This window comes from Orcinus orca, chromosome 3 (assembly GCF_937001465.1).
Source record: "Orcinus orca chromosome 3, mOrcOrc1.1, whole genome shotgun sequence".
In the NCBI taxonomy this organism is placed as follows: domain Eukaryota; kingdom Metazoa; phylum Chordata; class Mammalia; order Artiodactyla; family Delphinidae; genus Orcinus; species Orcinus orca.
Window position 1 is genome coordinate 26,052,698 of NC_064561.1, and position 21,756 is coordinate 26,074,453.

The 21,756-nt window shown below is 45.2% G+C and overlaps 1 long non-coding RNA gene across 1 annotated transcript in view; it reads right to left on the bottom strand.

Annotated features, from left to right (window-relative positions):
* Window positions 1–21,756, bottom strand: part of LOC117202222 (uncharacterized) — a 135,500-nt gene that overhangs the window by 64,257 nt on the left and 49,487 nt on the right. The window contains exon 3 of the long non-coding RNA XR_004484433.2: window positions 16,745–16,941. This is a non-coding gene — a long non-coding RNA (uncharacterized LOC117202222). The remainder of the gene's footprint in view (window positions 1–16,744; window positions 16,942–21,756) is intronic.

Genomic DNA, 21,756 nt, shown 5'->3' on the forward strand with positions numbered 1-21,756 from the left:
GGATTTTAAAATATCTGATCATAGGCTATTTAAATTTTCTCCTTTCTGCATTTTTTGGAATTAAAAATCTGTATTTTTTAAATAAAAAAAACCCAGTGCCAAAACGCATCCAAGAATCATTTTCAAGTAATCAATTAGGAAGCAAACATCTTTAACTCAACAAGTTAAGAACCAAAGACATATCAAATAAGATAAAGTAGTATCAATTGTTCCAAATAACCCCTCCAATTAATCTTCTATGTCTTTTTTTATAAGACCACGGAATCTGAGTTCATACAGATGAGGTCATTGCGTTGCAAAACTTGTTGGACGAAGACAACATTCTAAAGTCATAACCTACGCTTACCCACAGGAAAGAAGACAAGAAGCTTGCTCCCTTATTTTCTTAGAAGAAAACGACTGCATCTTGAAAACTCAAGGTGGAAAGGCTGAAGCCAGACTTCATGGGTTCTAGGGCCAGGATGGTTTTGTTCTCCAATAACATTGCTTCATGCCAGTGTGAAATTCAGATTTTCAGAGAAAGAAAGAAGTATACTTAAAGAGAAAATGCTGTTTGCAAGCTGCAAAATGCTGATGTGCAACGCTAAGAAAAGAGATAAAATAACAACAAGGGAGAATTAGAGATCCTCAGTGCCCTGCCTAACTCTTCTGATGCTAGAACACACACACACACACACACACACACACACACACACGCACACATATGCCTGGCACATAGAAGTTGCTCAGTAAATACGGACTGGCTAATGTTGGAGGTGAATTTCACTAGTATTACAACTCCTATTTGACCACACATCCTTAGCCAGAAATATCTTCCCTCTCAGTGCAAGCCAGCACAAAACATTTAGGCTACAGAACTAAGACTTTCAGGACAATACAACATTGCAATTAAGGGGAAAGTTAGACATAAGAGAAAGTGTAAACAGGATGCTAATGGATTAATCCACTAACATCCCTTCTCCACTGTCTCTAAGGAGCTCCTCCTACGCAGGTGCTAACTTCCAGAAATTGCAATTGGCAAATCCATTCATACTCCTTGTCAGACACATCCATGTGCTGGAAAGAAGGTCTCCTTAGTTCATGCAAGGCTTTGGGGCAAGTCAGGAAGACATTGTTTTCATTCATATGTGAATTTCTATTGTAATCTTTATTATTATTATTATTGGAGTGTAACTGCTTTACAATGTGGTGTTAGTTTCTGCTGTACAATGAAGTGAATCAGCCCCTCCCTCTTGGACCTCCCTCCCACCCCCCGCCCCATGCCCCCCATCTAGGTCGTCACAGAGCACCAAGCTGAGCTTCCCATGCTTTATAGCATGTTCCCCCTAACTATCTATTTTACGCATGGCAGTGAATGAACGACTGTCCACACTCCAGACTCACAACATCCCCTATTATTGTATTATTGATCTTTCCCCGAATCCAGACAACAGCTCCTTTTGATCTTTGACCCAACGTGTAGAAAGAATTTCATTTCTAACATATCATTTTTTTATGAATGGGACTGTAAAAGAAATTTATCTTCACTGGCTTTTAACCACCCTGGGAATGTTTTTCCACTGTTTGTGCATTTCCTACCAACCAAATCACAGATTGTTCAGACCACTGCTGAGCACGGTACATCACCTAGCTTGGAAATGATCTACGGCAAAACCTCTCTTAACCATAATACTCGTAGAAGGGGGTGTTCTCTTTTCATTTCGAGCCCTGCTTGGCAGAAAGCTAAAGAGAACATTTCCCAAGGGGAAGTTTTTGTACACAAGGTGGGTTTCAGAAGGTCTTTGGAGGGGATCAGATGAAAGTTTCTCCAATGTAAAGATGTTAAGACACTATAGCCAGTAAATGTTTGCTGAATGGGATTATGCTAGTATATTAAAGGTCTTAGTCTTGAGCAATGGTATAAAGGAAAAGGACAGAGAAAGGCCTTATGTCCAGAGCAGAGGGAGGACACTCAAAATCAGACTGACATCAGAAAGTCAAAATTCATCCACATCACTGTCCCAAATCGGCATGCCCATATTTAGTGATCAGACTGGTTTGGTAAGTAAACAATCATTGATTGTAAACTGTTTAAAAATCATTTTACTGAAAGAATAGGGTTTGCTGTATACATGTTCTTTGTCAAACCCATGATGCTTGCCATTTTGGGCTGGAAATCTGGTTTATGCTATTCATACAGAGATTTATGTAACTTCCAGATGACTTTTGTATATATTTGTGTGTGTCTGCTCCCTCTTGTTTTGCATATGGCCAGCACTGAATATATGTTTGCTGCAGAAAGAGATAAATGAATGGCTGCCTTTGGAAAGCAAACATTTCCAAACAGTTGGCCACAAAACTGGGGGAAATGCTGATGATCTGATAGGCTATGAACCTGATCCACTCTCATACAACCTGAAGGATCCCATCTGGAAACATCCCTTCAAAAAGACCAAAAAAAGACATAAACAAAGCAGAAAAAGAAGTGGACCCACTGAGGAGTTTCAGAAATTGGGAATAACGTTCAATTTCTTCCAGCTCATATCTAGAAGTTTCCCCGAAGCTCTCCCCCACCCCACCCTGTGCTTCGTGGGCGGCCCGAGTGAATGAGTCAGCCCTTCACTGACACATCAAGCCCAGGACTGTGGTGATCCAGGGCCGGGCCATAGAATAACCACTGACTCTTCTCTGCCCAATTCTCATCACATCTCAGGGATGACATCCCAGATCCACGGAAGATTAGTGTAAGGATGTGTGGCAGTCCATGGAGACTGGAGAGCTGGATTTGCCATGGTGATAGGCAGGCTCATCACTGGACAGATGCAAGATCATTTTAGGTGGGGCTTAGTTGCATATTTACTGTTAAAGCATATTACCTAGTTGCATATTACTGTTAAAGCAATTATAAATTGCTTTATATTATTAATTTACATTCTCTAGGAAAATTATAGCCAATCCAGGAAACGCTGCTTCAGAAGAGTGCCATCCAAGGTGACACCCCACAAGCATTCCTTTCAAAAATGAGTTAGAGGCCCAGGTGCAGCCGGGGAACAAAACTGTGCAGCTCTAGCTTTGGGGCTTTGAGGTCTTTTTTGTTTTCAGCCCTCCCTCTCCACGGGACTCCCAAGATCCTACAGACAGCACAGAGTTAAGCCGTTCCATAGGTTCTGGAAACACTGCAAACCATAGAGGTATAAGTGCCGCAGCCCATGAAAGGTTCCAAGAGTGTTTGCAGTTTACAAAAATAGCCCTTTTACCTTGGTTTCACCTTTGTTCGCATCTTGCGTATTATTATCCCACAGGACACACCTTGCAGGTAACTGCTCCACATTCTCTAAATTTTACTTTTGGGTCAAATCTGACCATGAAAAAGCTGAATGTTTGGGCCAGAGGGTCTGGGGTTCTTGTACCATCATTTTTATTGGATGGGCCTTGCTTACATGGTATCTGCCTCCACGGAGGGATTTTTCTGGTGCGGCATATACAACTCACCCTTCCGTGTATGGCGGCACTGGGGTCAGGAAGTCCTCAACTTCATCACACAGTGTTCCCTCCATGAAAACGTAGGGAAGAAAGCAGCCCAGCCTCAGTTCCAGTAAGTACCGTGCTTCTGCTAAGCAAGCTGACATAGGTTCAGCTGATGGACAGTGTGAGTCCCCTTGTGGCTCTTATTTCCCTCTTTGCTTTGGCCGCCACTAAGCTCCCAGCCAAACCTGTAGTCCACCTTCAGAAACTGCGCAGGACTTTAAAGCTCAAATGTCTTTGCACAAGTCTACCTCAGATACGTTCTTATTGCCTTACCCTCGCTTCTCTTCACTCTGGCATCCTTATCTACATAGGTTGTCCTGCTGTTTTCTATGTGTTTGCTACAAGGTGCCCTAGATGGAGGAGGGGTGGATTCATAGATGTTTTGGCCCTCCTTTCACTCCATGAAGACAGAGCAGGGAAGAGCATCTGGGCCACAGGATGGGAAAGGCCTGTCTGCATATAGGAAAACAAACATCCTGTTTGTTCCATTTTGCATTTTTACGGGGTTTGCTTTTTATACTTTTGGTAGATTGTGGTTTTCTGAAATTATTTGTTTGGGTGTAAATCACTGAAAGTGGTGTTTGTACACTGCTTGTCTATTTTAGCTTTAAAAAAAAATGCTTGAGTACTTAAAGCCTGGGTCTATATGTAGCCCACCTGTCCTCCAAATAAAAAAAGTCTGGCTACTTCTCTGAAAATCTCAGAAGGCAATCTGGCCCCTCTTCCCTCCTCTCAGCTGATGGCAACATCTGACACAACTGGATGGTGGTTCACAGGCTGAGGCCAGCATCTTCCTGGCCTTCCATTCTCACCAGAACCCTTAGTGCAATCTCCCAGCAACAGTAGCATTTTTACTATTTATGTACTATTGCATATACATATGAAGGAAGACACTCTAATCTTTTATGGCATCAATAGACTAGTATTTCCTTACAGATACAGTGCTTGGTTCCTTGCATGAATAATGGTGAGTATAGTTCTCTCCATGTACCAGCTAGTAAATCCAGACTCGGAGAGTTCAGGAACTTGAGTTTGCATTTCATCCTTCTGTCAATCCCTCAGGAAGTGATGGGGAAGAGTGAGAAACTAAAAATTTAGCTCAGAATTCAAGGAGCTCGGGCAGAAAGGCAGCCTGAAATTAAATCATGGAATATTTCTTCAATGTCCTGCCCCCTCATTCTTTAGCTCCCCTCTTCCGTTCTAAAAACCCTCTTTCTACTCCATTTTCCTTCCCCAGAAATCTGCCAAGAGGCCTCTACTGTTACTCCTCTCCACTTGCTCCAGACCTCCTAATACTTCTTTCTCTCCCAGCCCCAGTCCCTGTCCTTCCTTTCCATCCTCTGCTTCAAGGTCAAGGGCCCTGGGGGAGTGGGGGGGAGAGGAATGTGATAGATTAATTCACTTTAAGTCTACTACAATGGTCCTTTCTCTTTTTTTCCTAATATTATTTTATTTTACTTTAAATTTTATCGGAGTATAGTTGATTTACAGTGTTAGGTTAGTTTCAAGTGTACAGCAAAGTGATTCAGTTATACATATATATATATATAAATTCATTCTTTTTCAGATTATTTATCCATATAGATTACAGAAAAAACAACCCAATCAAAAAATGGGTAGAAGATCTACATAGACATTTCTCCAAAGAAGACGTACAATGTCCTTTTCTTAATGTATTCCTTCTCTCTGAAAGAGTTACAATTTTTTTTAATAGATTTGTTTTATTTATTTTTTGGCTGCGTTGGGTCTTCATTGCTGCATGCAGGCTTTCTCTAGTTGCGGTGAGTGGGGGCTACTCTTCGTTGTGGTTCGCTGGCTTCTCATTGGGTGGCTTCTCTTGTTGCAGAGCACGGGCTCCAGGCGCGCGGGCTTCAGCAGTTGTGGCATGTGGGCTCAGTAGTTGTGGCTCGCGGGTTCTAGAGCGCAGGCTCAATAGTTTTGGTGCACGGGCTTAGTTGCTCCGTGGCATGTGGGATCTTCCCGGACCAGGGCTCGAACCCGTGTCCCCTGCATTGGCAGGCGGATTCCCAACCACTGCGCCACCAGGGAAGCCCCAAGAGCTGCATTTGTAAAAGAGACCACAGCACCCACACCTTGACGCAAAGGAGGAAAATTTCTCACGCCAGAAATTCAGGCAGTAAGCAGGAAATTGGGGAAATATTCCAAGTTACAGCAGGCTTCCAGTCACCCTGACTCCCCTTGCCATGGGAAAGCCCAAGGCCCCATATGGCAGTGTGGTGAAAGACGAAGCCCATCCCCATGTCCTCCACCCGGCTCCCAGTTACCTTTTATGGTTAGCCTGTGACAAAGGACAGAGACATCACAGATGGGGAAGGGCCCGGGGATGGGGCAGAAGCTCAGGACTGCAGGGGTCACAGCCCAGAGGAGCTGCCCTCACTGGCCCACCTGAGCCACACTGGGCCAGACCCAATTATTCATCCTTCACCGAGAACCAGACCTACTGCGAGGAGGCAACTCATCAAAAGGCCTGCCCCCCTCCCCCATCGGATCCCTGGGGCTCAAAGAGTCCTCTGAGCCTCCTGGTTTCCTTGCCGGTGAGTTTCGTGCAAGCAGCCTCAGCGCTGGACTCCAAACTGCCCCACCCCCTAGTGGAGAGAGGCGAGCCGTGCACCTCCCGCCCGGCTCCTGCCAAGACCAGGCAGCCTCCACCAGCTGGGTTCAGCCAGCCAGTGCAGAACGGGCACATCTGTTCTTCCCCGGGACTCCCCTGAGGGTCTCTGATGGCCCACACTCAAAGTTTTTCTGGCCTACCCAGTCCACGCCAAGTCTTAGACTGTGAGAGGTGAAATATGTGAAAAAAAATGGAAAAATGTGTCCGCGCACTCACACTCTCAATGGGAATACAAGGAGTTATGGGACCAGACACTGGGCGGCTTTATTCTTCCCTAATCAGCCAGATGTTTGGCCTGGCCTGGAGTGCACAGACCCAATAAAACGCTGCTGGCCCCGCTCACGTTAAATCACCTCGCTCAGAGGCCCACGTCAGGCTGCCCTGTGGCCCCAACAGTTCCGAGGCCTCAAGGAGGAAAATCACTCTCCCAGGCCGAGAGCCAGTTCGACACCCCATCTCGGGAGCTTGCCTCTGACACATTTGACATGGGGAGGACTTCTGTGTTTGCTTTAGGGGGTTGTTTTTAGTTTGTTTGTTGCTTTTCCATACATTGACCAAAGTGTAAGAAAATTCCATTTAGAATTCCTTAGCTAGATGAACATTTGTGCTCCAGGACTCACTCTTATAGAGAGTTTCAAGGAAAGGTGACTGGGAGTAGGGCAAGACGCAGCCTGTCCCACAGAGAGGAGGGGCACAAGAGAACGTTCCAGGTATTCGACAGGTCGCCTGTCCCTTCCACACACAGCATCAGTCTGAGCAGCGAGGCGCAAAGGTAAGTAATTCCCCCAGACTTGGCCCTCCAGAAGTTCCCCCAAGTCGAGTGAGGGAGATAGAAGAGAGGGGAAAAAAAGTACCAAATTTATCACTTGCCCTGGTGGAGGAATGAACTACGTGGTGAAGCAGCTCAGAGGAGGTGGCATTTTCTTCGAGTGTTGAGGGACGAGCCAAAGAAATGCCCTCCTTGGGGGATTTTCTAGAGGCATCCTCATCCTTCCATAAATAGCCCTAACTGACTCAGTGCTAGAAGGCAGGCCAAGATGAAGCTTTTGATCCCAGGGGTCCCTAGAGGCTGCCGCTGACTCGTGTGCCCCCTTCCAAAGTCCACTTCCCCTGGATCGGGGAGAATTATGAGGTGAACAATGGAGCCAGTAGGGAGAAGGAAGAGGGCTGCAGGGAGATTGCACTCTGTCATGTCCTCACCCCTCTACAGTCATGCCTTTCTTGCCAGACACTGTGGTCCAGCTCCCAGGTGTTTTGGGGGTGTCTCTAGAATATTTTTTTAATTAGTGCCAGCATTTAATAGTTGGACTACTTCATGTAAAAATGATCTTGAACTTTTCTCTGAAAAAAATTGGAAGACATGGTGATACTGGGTGCATATCCTGGCAGGGCAGCTCGAGGCTGAGTAGGAGCTGCCCCCGTCAGAGGGCACATGTACCAGTCAGCCTTTGCTGCGTAAGAAACCACCCCAAAGCTTAGTGGCTTAAAACAATCATTTATTAGCTACCATTCTGGATGTCAGCAGTTTGGCCTAGGCTCAGCTAGAATTTCTTTAGTTGGTCTCATCTAGGCTCATGTATATGGCTACAATCAGAGGCTGACAGGTGTTGGATGGGATACCTCAATTGTCCTCCACACGGCCCGTCCAGCAGGCTAGTTCGGTGCTCCTCCATCGGCAAGAGAGGGCAAGCCTCAATAGGCAAGCATTTTGCAAGCCTCTGACTACATGCCTTTTACTAATGTCCAGTTGGTTAAAGCAAGCCACAAGATCAACGAGCTTCAAGGGTTAGGGAAATAGAGTTCACCTCTTGATAGGAGGAGCTACAAAGAATGTACCGTTATTTTTTTCATGAGCTCTCCAGTTCATCAGAACCCCAACCTTGCAGAAACTGTGGGTCTGTTGCCATTTCTCCTTGAACTTGAGCTGCTGGTTTTCTTACACCTGATCTTCCTCAAAACCTCACTCTACCTGGAGCCCTGCAGGTATCCAAGTTAAGGAACTAAACTTAGAACTCCAATCTTTTGACTTGGCTCAGAACAAGCATGCCTGACCCCTCCACGCATGCACATGGGAAAGTGAAATGGATTGGAGGAAAATAAAACCCAGAAAGAGGATCCAAAGTAGGTGGCTCTGCTCAGTGATGCCAAAGGAAGGTCAGGATGGCCAAGACCCCAGGTGGTGAAAGGCAAAGCAGGGAGAGCATCAGGAACGCTGAGACAGACCACAGTGTCTGGCAAGAAAGGCATGATTGTAGAGGGGTGAGGACATGACAGAGTGCAAGGTTTACAAGGCAGCCCCTGGAAGAACTCACGAAGAGGAAAACCGCAGACGAGAAAAGAGGAGAAAACTCCTTTTCTGGAGTCAGTTCTCACCCAGCTGGCTCTACAGCAGAGCACTCAGAGGTGGCACAGAGCCAAGCGCGGCATGGCCAGGGAGGTGGTGATACCCTACACTCTACCCTGCAGGGTTCGTAGGGAACCCAGAAGATTACAAAACAGGATTCTTGGGGGATAAAGCATAGTCTCAACGAGTAGACATTCCAGTACATAGTACAGAACATTTCCAGATGACGCATGAGGATGGCCGGGGAGGGCTCAGTGCATGAGGGGGACAAGGGCAAGTTCTACCAGAACTAACGGGCAGAACCTGTTACAGTGCAAATCCCCTCTTTTCATGAGAATCGTTCGGCCTTTGTTCCCAGGAATACAAAAGTATGTCTGAAGTTAATAAATGTCTTAAAAGATGACACTAGAATTGACGTGCTATAATACACATCGCACTGAAGGGCACATCACCCCTTACGCCATATTCTTGACAAAAATGAATGAATCTAATCAAGTCTTTACACTTCAATTCTAGGACCCAGGAAATACAGGGGACAGACAAACAAGTAAAGCAACAGCATGAAGAAACACTCAGATGTTCAAAATGTGGGACTTTTTACAACTCAATTGGCCTATCTTGTCATGGTTATTTAAAAAGAAGGAGGGAAGCAGTAGACTGTTCTACAATGAGACTAAAGAGGTACGTCAAGCAAATGCAATGCGGGAATGCTGACTGGATTCTAATCCCTAAAAAACTCAAATCCCAGCCATAAAACACATTTGGAAGAATAACATGGATTGCATATTAATTGATATTATGATTACTATTAAATGATTGCATATGAATGATAATGATAATGTTTCTTTGGCGTGATAATGCTATTGTGTATATGTAAAAGAACCTTCTTAATATAGGAGACGCGTGCTAGGGTATTTAAGGTTTGTGCCAGTTATGAAAATGCTGTGTCTTGACTCCAAACTCACCGTGCTATACTTGGCCTTGTGACGCTGGGTCTGGGACTCTGTAACCCACATGAAAGGATCTGCCAAAAGTGGGTGCTAGAGAGAGAGAGTATGCAAGGCTGGAGGAGGAAGAAGAGACTCGCTCCTTTCCATCTGCTTCCTGTTCCTCTTTTGCCCCCCAGCACTGCTTCTTCACCCCAGTAGCAGGACTTCTTTCCCACAGCAGCCACGAAATCCAGCCCCATAGAGACACCAGCAGCCTCCAACCAGCCCCCTCCTCAGAGGTTTTGGTCCCAGCGCCACAACCCGGAGACCAGCGCTAGCTGAGCAGCCCCTCGGCTTCCAACAGGAGAGTCTCAGCGACAGGGAGCCTTCCTGTAGGTGTCTGGCTTAATAACCCCAATTTGTCCTTTATGCCACCAACCCAAAGGATGCTTCCTGAAACTACCTCCACCGCGATTCCTTGGAGTTCTCATTTTATTCTTCTGGTCACCTAGCCAATGACTTTGTATCTAGTTAAGTCATTAGAGTAAATTCTCTCCCCTCAAACAGCAGGTGCAGTTTCTGTTTCCTGAATAGGTGAAGTGTCGTGACGTTCGCAACATGCTTTAAAAAGATTCGGCCAAAAGGAAAAACTATCGATACAGAGATAGTGTATATAAGTATAGATATAATGCGCACATACACGAACATATACTGAGACAAAGGAAAGAGAGACGGAAGTGTTGCATCTAGGTGGTGAGTACATGGGTGCTCATCATATTAGACCTTCACTTTTCTGTGAGTGTAAAATCTGTCACATTAGAAGTTTAAATAAAAGAAGAAAATAAGGAAAATAATACCTAACTCATGTTATAGCTATAAGAAGTAAGTTGAGATACCCATTAGGAAAAAAAAAATACTTTGCCATTTGCCCAAGTACATCTGCAGCCCCAAAGGCCATTTACCCCATGAAAAGTTCGGGTCTTGCTGGTCTGGCTCCTTTCCTGGACGGAGAAAGCACGTGGATGTGCGAGCCGTAACCCAGTACCTGCCAAGAGCATCTGCACCTGCCGTCACCCACAGAGGCCCTGACTTGACAGAATCCGGGGCAGGCGGGGGGTCTTTCACACGGGCCAAATCATTCCAGCAGAAAAGAATCTGTGCCTTTATTGGAGACAAAGAGGACCTTTCAGAAACTTCCCTGAGAAATCACTTCAACCATTATGATCGTCCCCATCAGTTCCAAACCTCTGACCTAAACCCCTCATGCTCCAGACGAAGCCCCTTCTTTTTGCTCTTTCTTCCCACAGAAGCCCCTTTTTCTATGAAAGAAGGCCTCTCCTATACCTTATGAAGTGACCCTGCACCCATGTCTTAGCAGAATGCCATCACAACCCTGTAACCAGCTTCATTGTTCTTTCCCTTTCTTTTCACTTGTTTTGGGTCCAGTCTCATATAGTAGTTTAAGGTGTACAACATAATGATCTGATATATGTATATATTGCAAAATGATTCTCATAATAAGACATCATTATTTCTTAAACACTATCTTGCTTTTCCTCCAAGCCTCTGACCACTGAGCCACAATGAAAAGCTGGCCTCTCTTTTGGTCCTAATCACTATACCCCACATTGTGCTGGGCTTCCATCTGTTGTTTCCGGATAGAGGTTCATTTGCTTAATACCTTTGGTCAATCAGTGTATATCCCACTGCAGGTCATTTCACCAATACCCTTCCCTTTGTTGGCTCCACCCTCTACTGATTCAATTTTGGTAAACACAGCTGGTTTTACTGCCTTAAGGAAAACATTTGGCTACCTCAGCCCCATTAAATTTCACCCAGACAAGGAAGGTGTGTGTGAATTCTAATATGATCTTAAAATAGAAGGCCAGGGAGTCAACCGCCCATCTCTGGAGGCTCTTTGCAAAGCTTGTCGTGGAGATGACCACGAAAGAGGCAGTGCCAAGATGAAATAGCGAGCCCCACCCCAGGAAAGTGGGGTATCCAAAGTCTACGACCACTTGGCCCTAACTGCCCTGTGGTTGGCGCTGTTGTTTCCTATGTCTGAAACAGCCTCCCTGTCTTGCCTACCTCCTGAAAGCCTTCTCATCCAGTGAGGTCTGGCTCAACTGTTATAGCCCTCAAAGCTTTCTCTGCTTCCTCCAGTGAAATGACAGGTAGCCAATCGGTGAATAAACACATGAAAAGCTGTTCGTCCTCACGAACATGAAGACAGTAAGACAACACTTTTCACCCCTCAGATTATATCGAAACAAAATGTTTGATAATACCAAGCATCAGAAAGGGTGTGGAAAAAGAAAGATTCTCATATCCTCTTTGTTGGGCTCTAAATTGGTGGAGCCTCTGGAGAGAAGAAATTGGAAATATCTAGTAACATTTTAAACATGCACACCTTAGAACAAGCAATTCTGCTTCTCATCACCCACCCTTGGAGAGAGATTCCTTGCACAAATGCACAAAGAGTGTGCACAAGAATGTTAACTGAGAGATATAGGAACAAACTGGAAGCAATCTAAACGTCCATCAACAAAGCAAGAAATAAACTATGGTGTGGCCATTCTAAGAAATAGCGGGCAGCCGTCAAAAAGAACGTAGTAGAGAGAAGCAAGGAGATCCAGTAGAGAGGAACATGCCAGCATACAGATCTCGGTCTATGATACCATCCCCTACTAAAAGAAACCAGAGGTCCTTGGAGAAATGGATGGTTCCAGGACTGAGGCAGGGTAGGTACAAGATGAGCCTGGAACATTTTTGTAATGCCAGAAAGTAATGAAATACCAAAAAAAAGATGGGTACATGTCACAAAGAACCAGGAAGGGGCTTCTACTGGCCAAATCTGGCCAAATCTTTGAGTCAATAATAAATAGATAGATAAACAAATACATAGGGAGAAGGGAAGGCCCTAGCTTACAAGAGAAGGCCAAGCCCACGGGTATACATGGAGGGATTGTTACAGCTAGCAAATCATCATTTTGCAGCCATCTCAACAGAGATTGGTTCAGGCAAGAATCATGAAGTGTGGGACTTCCCTGGTGGCACAGTGCACTGGACTCCGCGCTCCCAATACAGGGGGCCCGGGTTCGATCCCTGGTCGGGGAACTAGATCCCACATGCGTGCCACAGCTAAGAGGTCGAATGTCACAACTAAGGAGCCCATGTGCTGCAACTAAGGAGCCGGTGAGCCATAGCTGAGCAGCCTGCCTGCCACAACCAAGACCCAGCGCAACTAAATCAATAAATAATTAATTAATTTTAAAAAGTTTAAAAAAAAATCATCAAGTGATGCTAAATCTGGGGGGGAATATTGACAAGGAGAAGGCTATTTGCACGGTCTTAAGTGCCTTCCAATAGACCGCATGACAGTTGCAGGGAACTATCAGGGGAAAAAAGGGGGAAAAAAATAGTAGCTTTACAGTGGACAACTCAGACCACACCTTGCCCAGGTGATCAAAATTAGCATCACCAACGAGGGGCAGATGAACATTGTGAGTGTGCAGATGTGGTCCCCTGAGAAGGACCCATCATCTATATAATATTCTGGCTGAAAATGCCTAACTTGAATCTAATCATCAATCTAATCATGAGAGAACATCAGAAAACCCCAAATAAGAAACAGCCCATTTTATAAAAAGCGACCGTATTCTTCAAAAGTGTCAATATCATAAAGTACAAAGAAAGACTGTAAAAATTGTTCCATATTAATAGAAGAACAAGAAAGACATGACAACTAAAGGCAATATCTGATCCTAGACTGGATCCTAGATTGGAGGGGAAAATCCTACAAAGGACATTATTCAATTAATTGACAAAAATGGCATAAAGATGGTAGACTAGGTCAAAGTAGCACGTCAATATTATATTTAGAGGAGTTGATAATTGCTATGCCTATTTAAAAGAATATCTTTACTTTTATGCAGTGAAGTATTTAGGGGAGCAGGGACATGAAGTACACTACTTACTTTCAAATGATTCAGAGAAGAAAATTATACTTTATCTATATAATAACATTAAATTATATATATAATGTGTGTCTATATAGTTATACTTACATAACTATATACATACATATAGTCATATACGTACATATACACTATATACATACATACTCTATACATATGTATAACTATATACATAGATATATATACACACATATATAACAAACGTGAAATCTGGAGAAAGGATATTTGAAGATTCTTTGAACTATTCTTATTCTTGCAACTTTTGTGTTTCAAAAGAAGTTGTTGCTTCAGAATAAAAAGTTGAAGAAAAGAATGATGTAGGTATACATACTAACATAGAAAGAGCTTCAAATATACTGTTGAATGAAAACAGAAAATCTGCAAGCTAATTCACTTAGTGTGATAGTTCCCATATTATATCCATTTGTACATAAGGTCTGGAGGAATACCTACCAAACTGATCATGTGGCTTACCTTTGGGGAAGAGACTAGGAGACCAGGGTAGCTGTTATAGAATAGCTCACCTGCGATATTTTTATTTTTTAGAAGAGTTTATTTATGAATTGCTCATGCAATTAGAAATAACTTTTTTTTTTAAAGACTAAAGTTGCCTTGCTGTCAGTTCTCACTGCTGACAAGGATCACAGCTCAGGTGTTCTGAGACAGTACTCATTTAAATATTTGAGCCCACTCTCACATATGACAGTCTCAGAAACTTTCCAGCTTTGGGGTTTAGGAAATCTGGTCAGGAAATGGTAGCGGCATGGAGTGTTTGGAAAGACCCTGGGCTTCAGACTCAAACCTGCCTCCATCTTTCCCACCTTTCACCGACAGTGAAATCTTAGGCAAGAGACAGACCTCCAGGAACCTCAGTTCCCTTACCTGTACAAAGGGAAAAGAATGCTTCTAGGGCAGAGTGGCTGAGCTTTAGGTATGATGGACATAATTTACGTGTCCTTAGCAGATGCACACAGAATGCCAAGCCCGTCCTGGGGCTGGCACAGAGCATCTGTTTATTGTTATTCATTCTACCGTTTTTAGTGATTTGTTTGCTCTTCACTCTTCCTCTGTGAGCCCAGTGGCTCTTTAAGGAAGGGTCCATCCCTTATTCGTTCTCTGCTCCCAAATGTGCCCTCACAGAACACTCTGGAATTGGCACCTGACAAACACTGGTGGCAGGGGAAAAGAACCTTGGCACAGCAAATCTGGAGCAACATGGAAGTATGCTGTGAGGCCTCAGGTTTACTTTACAATGATCAAATATAAGGAAACACGACCTCTGAAGTCACCATGTAGAAATCTATAAGTGCCAAGAAGATGAAGACGTGACCAATGACCCCACCCACGTGTTCCAGAGCAACAGAGGTGAAAGAGCAGTGTCAGCATTCCTCAAAGCCAGAGGTGTTATTTAGTAACAGGTATTATTTTTAAATGTTCTGTGGTCAAAAATGTTTAGAAATGCCAAATTAGACAAAACTAAACAGGCTTATTCACTGCAGGACTTATCGGCTCCTTTAATATGCTAATGTGCATCATGAATATCCAACCGTGTAATTTGCATCATATTCCAGGCTTATTTGAGACTCCCTTTTTTTTTTTTTTTTTAAGGATCTCAAGGTCTATATCCCATAAAATATGCTTTGGAAAATGCTGCTTAGAGCTGTTTCTCCACTGTCAGTGCCTGGTAAGAACAGTACTTAGTGGAAATTTAACAATGTAACTTGCCTACCTAACCCAAGAGGGTGAGGGAATTAACTAAGCCATGAGTTAACCAAGCCATTTTTAAAAGTCACTGTCAATTCCCCTCATATTCCTCCTGTTCCTTTGCCCTGCTGGTCCAGGGAACATGTGCAAAGAACCCTGACCAAGAAAAAAAAAAAAAAATCATGGTTATGACTCCCAAACTGAAAAGATAGACCACAATATCATTATTCCAGTCCTTTCAGCTTCACTTAATCCTGTTCATTCCAGCCTAACCAAGAGTGGATAAGACAAATGGCTGAAATAGCAAGGACCTTGCACTACGGCCAAGTCGTGGACCACAGGTAGAAATGCTTGTCCCTACACCAGCCGACTGGAATATTTAAGCAAATGTTCCATAGGATCAGGCTAAGAAGACCAAATGTCATACTCATGCTCACTATGACCTCAAAAAATAGGCCGTGTGACAGTCCAAATTGTCACCTTTTTATTCGTTATCTCTGAGTAACAGAAATCTGTTATGCTAGCCCATCCAGCATCTATGCCCCCCTTTTTGGGTAACAACACACTTTTTGGGGGGGAGTTGTTCTTCTTTTCTCCCTACCCACTCCCCATTGCATAGTCTTGGGGGGCCAGTTAATTCAGGCTCCCTGTGCTCCCCTGCCCAAGGAGTGGGTACTGGACCCATGACAGGGTCGATTAGACCCAGTTTACCCAGAAATTTCGAAGCTAGAATAGAGCAATACAAGGCCAAAAAAGGTTAGACTCTGATGGTTGGTAAAGCCCCAGAGACAGCATTTAAGTCCTGCTACCCAGGTCCCCAGCATTGTCCTGGGTCCCCTGCTTTGCAGGACTCAGGCACTCAGCTTTTCTTTCGATCCTCAGTGCACCCGATGTCCTGCCAATAAATTCCCAGAGAGTTTCCGTTTCTTGCAGCTGAAGAACCTGGCCCAATACACTGAGCAAAACAACCTCAGCAAATTCCTACTTACCTTTCCTTTAGCTGGACTTCAAATCTGAAAGTGATCTGAAAGCTTCCCTGACAGCCTAAACGTCCGAGTTTTGCACAAAAAAGGTTACTGAGGCCACACAGACAGTGTCCTTCAGTTCACTAGTGATGGTCAGGTTTCCCACCTGCCTGTGTGTCCTGAGCAGATTTCCAAACAACTTCCATTTTCCACTTAGATACAACCTAAACTGCCCTGGGTAAACGGTCTGAATTATGACTGTTTTTCCTCCCCTCCTGTGCCAAAACTGGTCCTCCACCACCACTTATCAAATGCTGCACGAGAGTGCGGGCATCCTTTAAATACTCCAGGGAGCCTTTGCATACCCCCCAAATGTTCACAGCCTGCCACTCAGCACAGCCTTTCGGCTCCATGTTCTGAAGGCTCCTGCATTCGGGAAGGAGCTCCAAGTTCTTGGGTTCTGGTTAGCGGCTCACCAGGGATCGCCACACCAAGCACGTTCTATTCTGAGTGTGGCCCCGGTATGTTTCATTTCATCAGCAAAGCACGAGTTTATTCTGGAGAGAGATGTTTTGGACACATTCATAGTAGCCAACGAGCAGTACTTCCTTATATGCAGAACACAAAATCATCACATAAAAATCTGACCCAACTGCCAGTGTGGGGTTTAAAATAAACAAACTCACCCCGAAAATTACCTCTCTGGGCTGGCCAATTTTGCACCTCAGAATCACAGGCTGCAACAGTGGTACGGAGTCTGTAAATATCAGACTGCGGTGATCTTTGCTTCTTCGCCGGAGCGACTGGGGACCAAAGCTTCCATTTTTCTCTGTTGAGCCGGAGGTCTTCACTGGTCGCTGGGCATACATTTCAAATCTGCGCCCTTTGAAAAAGCAATGACAGAGGAGAGTTGGCCCAAGTTCTTCCCTGCAGTGCTGCTCAGGACTTTCCCAGCAAGGGCAGGAAGGGAACCCAGACTTGCCTACGTTCTCCAAGGGAGTCGAGAAGCATGCTGCCCTGCCCATACCCAGCTGGTCAGCCCTGTGCCTTCTCTCTCACTTTCCCTCTGCTCTGCACATTCTTTGTTTCCTTCCTCATTTCAGGAAGCATTCTCCAAACCCCACCTACCTCTCCACCTCCCAACCTGAGTGGGGTGCCTGCAGCCCAGCCCACCCCGCTGTGCTCCCCTCTGTAATAGAACTCCATCACACGGCTCTTTCAGTGTCCATTCATGGTCCTGCTCCCCCACTGGATGACTGTGAGTTCCTCGAGAGCAAGGGACGTATCTGTGTCCACGTCCCCAGTCCCCAGCAGGTGCTCAATGAACAGAACAGAGCTAAAGACACAGAAGCACCACAGACTCAATGATGATCACAGCTCCTGGCCCCAGGAGGAAGCAGCTCTGTTGATGGGTCACGCAGCTCTGCCTGAGCCAGACCCACCATGCCCAGGGAAGAGATGACCTGGCCTCGCCATCCATAGCTCTCCACGCGGCCAGCATCCCCAAAGTATTAGGATGAGTGGGACCTCCAAGAGGCTGCGAGAGTAGCATCTGAGATGAAGGCATCCAGAACTAGGCAGCTAGCTGGGTTCAAATTCTGCCTCCACTACCCAATAGCTGTATGAACACGGGCAAGTTAGCCACTAGATGCCTTGATTTCCTTGTCTGAAAAGCGGGATAATTATAATACACCATCACAGGATTATTCCAAAGATAGGTGAGTTAATCTCGCTAAAACCCTTTGTGCCTTAACTATGTATTAGGTTTTTTGTTTTTTTGTTTTTTGTTTTTTGCGGCACGCAGGCCTCTCACTGCTGTGGCCTCTCCCGTTGCGGAGCACAGCCTCCAGTCGCGCAGGCTCAGCGGCCATGGCTCACGGGCCCAGCCGCTCCGCGGCATGTGGGATCTTCCCGGACTGGGGCACGAACCCGCGTCCCCTGAATCGGCAGGCGGACTCTCAACCACTGCGCCACCAGGGAAGCCCGTATTAGTTATTTTTATTAGGGTATAATTTACATATGATTGTATAAGTTTAAGGTATACGATGTGTTGATTTCGTACATTTATATATTGCAGTATGATTATCACCATAGCTTTAGCTAACACCTCTATCACATGACATAATTAACGTTCCTCTTTTGTGGTGAGAACATTTAAAATCCAGTCTGTTAGCAATTTTGAAGTACTGTATATAAAACAGTATTGCTAACTATAGTCACTAAACCTAAAATGGTTTAGGCGGTACCAGACATAGCCTTAAAAAACATTCAATCAAGGGATTCATTTGTTCTCAATTCTCTTTCAAACTTTCTGATTATTTCAAGGAAAAAGTAGCAGTTTAACACATCTCTAAAACTTGCTGTTCTCACTTTCAACAAAGAGAAAGAAGCCCTCAAGCTCAAGTCTCTGGCAGATCTAACGGAAATGCATAAAGTGATTTTGCTTTTTTTGTATTATTTTTATGGTTTCATGGCAGTTGACACTGGCAGTGCGAATGAAGCAGATAGTGGTATAAATTTTCCATTTAAATAAATCTATTGATATTAAATAGTGAGTAGAAAAAAAATAGTGAGTAGGTTCAAAGGAAAATATGAAGGAACAATGTGAGTACAGTCGACCCTCAGCGTCCACAGGTTCCGCGTCTGCAGATTAACCAGCCGGGGATGGACTGTGCGAATACACAGATGCAGAACCCACGGATACAGAGGGCTGACTGTACAACACCATTTTATAAAGGGACTTGAGCGTCCTTGGATTTTGGTATCCATGGGGGTCCTGGAACCAATCCCCCACAGATATGAGGGGCAACTGCAGTTGCAAACATACTACGGCAAAAATCATGAAAGTGACATCCAAATGCCTCAGGTGTGGCAAATACAGATATACACTAAGGGATGCCTGGAAGTAGAGGTCCCCCTAGTGTGTGCTGTGCCCAGAGAACACTCAGGAAGCTGACCAATGGCGAAGCCCTGCCTCCAGAGGAAGCCAGGACCTCACAGTGCCCCTGAGACAGGGCACAGTACAAGATGGCAGACACGGCTGAACTTAGAGGTGAGTCTCCTGCTCATGGGCCTGGGCAGAGTCAGCAGTGGGTGGAACAGTTCAAGAGGCTCTGGGAAAGAGGGTGGACTGGACAGGCAGCGTCGGCATCTACGTACACCAGGAGTCTCACAAGAGAAAAGCAGACTTCACTTAGGACCAAGTGAGGGTCAGGCAAATGCCTGATGCACTTCCTTGGAATCTGGTGTCTCCTGCATTCCCCGCCAACCATGCAACTGAGGGCAATAGCTGGAAGGAAGCAGTTTCAGGTGGTAAAGACACCCACTGGGCCTTTCCAAGCGGCGTTGCAGAACAACTCGATGGCATCTCTGGGCAAATGGGATATTCAACTCCATCTATGATCCCATGATTTTCTATGCGTTTTTGCCTCATCCATTTGTGTTGTTCATTGGAGGGGGACATAGGTGAAGAGGTCTAGCTTGCTTTTCAAACCACTTGTGTTCCTTCTCCCTGTGACTCGTAGGCCAGGCTCGCCCACAGACAGAGACTGCCTACTCACTGTCTTCTGGCCAGCTGGCCACCAAAACCATGCCCTGGACATGCATGGGGAGGGCATGCAGGGGACTCCCTGTGCCTCCTCCCTCAACCAGCACAAATGACAAGACACAGGCCAGCTCTCCAGGAGCTCCCAGGCTCTTGGGCAAGAGAGTTATATGAATAACTCACTCTAAAACCTAACAGCTACCACTTCTGAGGGACCTGCCCTGTGCCAGGCACATTATTGAATCCTCACGAGAAACTCCCCATCGCGCACATGAGGGAACTCAGAGAGGGGAAGTGGTGAGCAGCCAGGGTGTGACACAGGCTGTTTTGTGGACCCAGGTCTCTGTGCCTCAAAGGCCACAGTCTTGCCATCCCACTGCCCCCCTCCCCAGCCTCACAAGGAAATGGGTGTCGTGATGGTACCATCCAGAGTGTTGGGAGATCACGGATTTGATTCTGCTTAGGGCAACGAGAGAAGCCCCCAGAGAAGGTGATATTTGAGCTGAGATCTTAAGGACTTGGTTGGCAAAGCAAAATAATCTAGACTATGTTCATTCATAGATTCATTCATTCCATGCTGTATTTCCATGGTAGGTACAAGGTACTAGGAATTTGGTGGTGAAAAGACAGAGCTCCTATTTTCCTAGCGGAGGAGACAAAAAAAAAAAGAATGAATAAAGTTACCTCTAATTGTGCTGTGAAGAGATGAATAAGGAACTGAAATGGCGAATACAGGGGAAATCTATTTTAAGACAGTCAGGGGATGTCTTTCTGAGGAGGTGAAATTTTTGCTGAGCAAGAATGATGAGGTGATGGTGCTCTTCATATAAAGTGAGAGTGAGTGTTCCAGGCAGAAAGAATGGTATGTGCAAAGGCCCTGAGGCTAGAAAGGGAATTGTATGTTCATGGAACTGAAAGATAAGAATGTTTGGAAACAAGTGAGTACAAGGAAAAGCATTGCTCAAAAGGAAGCTGGGGAGAGAGGCCAGAGCCAGATGGTGTAGGTTCTATTCTAAGTGCAGTGGGAGGTTCCTGATGGATTTTTGGCTTGGAAGTTATATAATCCAATTTACCCTCTAAGATCAGGACTCAGTTCCCTCATCGGTAAAATGGGAGTAAATAAGAGAATGCACAGATAAATGCAAATCAAAACTACAATGAGGTACCACCTCACACTGGTCAGAATGGCCATTATTAAAAACTCTACAGGGCCTCCCTGGTGGCGCAGTGGTTAAGAATACGCCTGCCAATGCAGGGGACACAGGTTCGAGCCCTGGTCTGGGAAGATCCCACATGCCACGGAGCAGCCAAACCCGTGCACCACAACTACTAAGCCTGTGCTCCAGAGCCCGCGAGCCACAACTACTGAGCCCACGTGCCACAACTACTGAGCCCACGTGCCACAACTACTGAAGCCCACATGCCTAGAGCCCGTGCTCTGCAACAAGAGAAGCCCCCGCTCGCCACAACTAGGGAGAAGCCCGCGTGCAGCAACGAAGACCCAACGCAGCCAAAAATAAATAAATAAATTTATAAAAAATGAAAACTCTACCAATAACAAATGCTGGAGACAGTGTGGAGAAAAGGGAACCCTCCTACACTGTTGGTGGGAATGTAAATTGGTGCAGCCACTATGGAGAACAGTATGGAGGTTCCTCAAAAGACTATGACCCAGCAATCCCACTCCTGGGCATATATCTGGAGAAAACTGTAGTCAAAAAGATACATGCATCCTTGTGTTCATAGAAGCACTATTCACCTGAATGAATAGTGACATGGAAACAACCTCAATGTCCACAGACAGATGAATGGATAAAGAAGATGTACTATATACATATACAGCGGAATATTACTCAGCCATGAAAAAGAATGAAATAATGCCATTTGCAGCAACATGGATGGACCTGGAGATTATCATGCTAAATGAAATAAGTCAGAAAGAGAAAGACAAATACCATATGACATCACTTACAGGTGGAATCTAAACTATGGCACAAATGAACATATCTGTGGAACAGACTCACAGACATAGACTTGTGGTTGCCAAGGGGGAAGGGGGTGGCGGAGAGATGGACTGGGAGTTTGGGGTTAGCAGATGCAAGCTATTATATACAGAATGGATAAGCTATCATATACAGAATCCTACTGCATAGC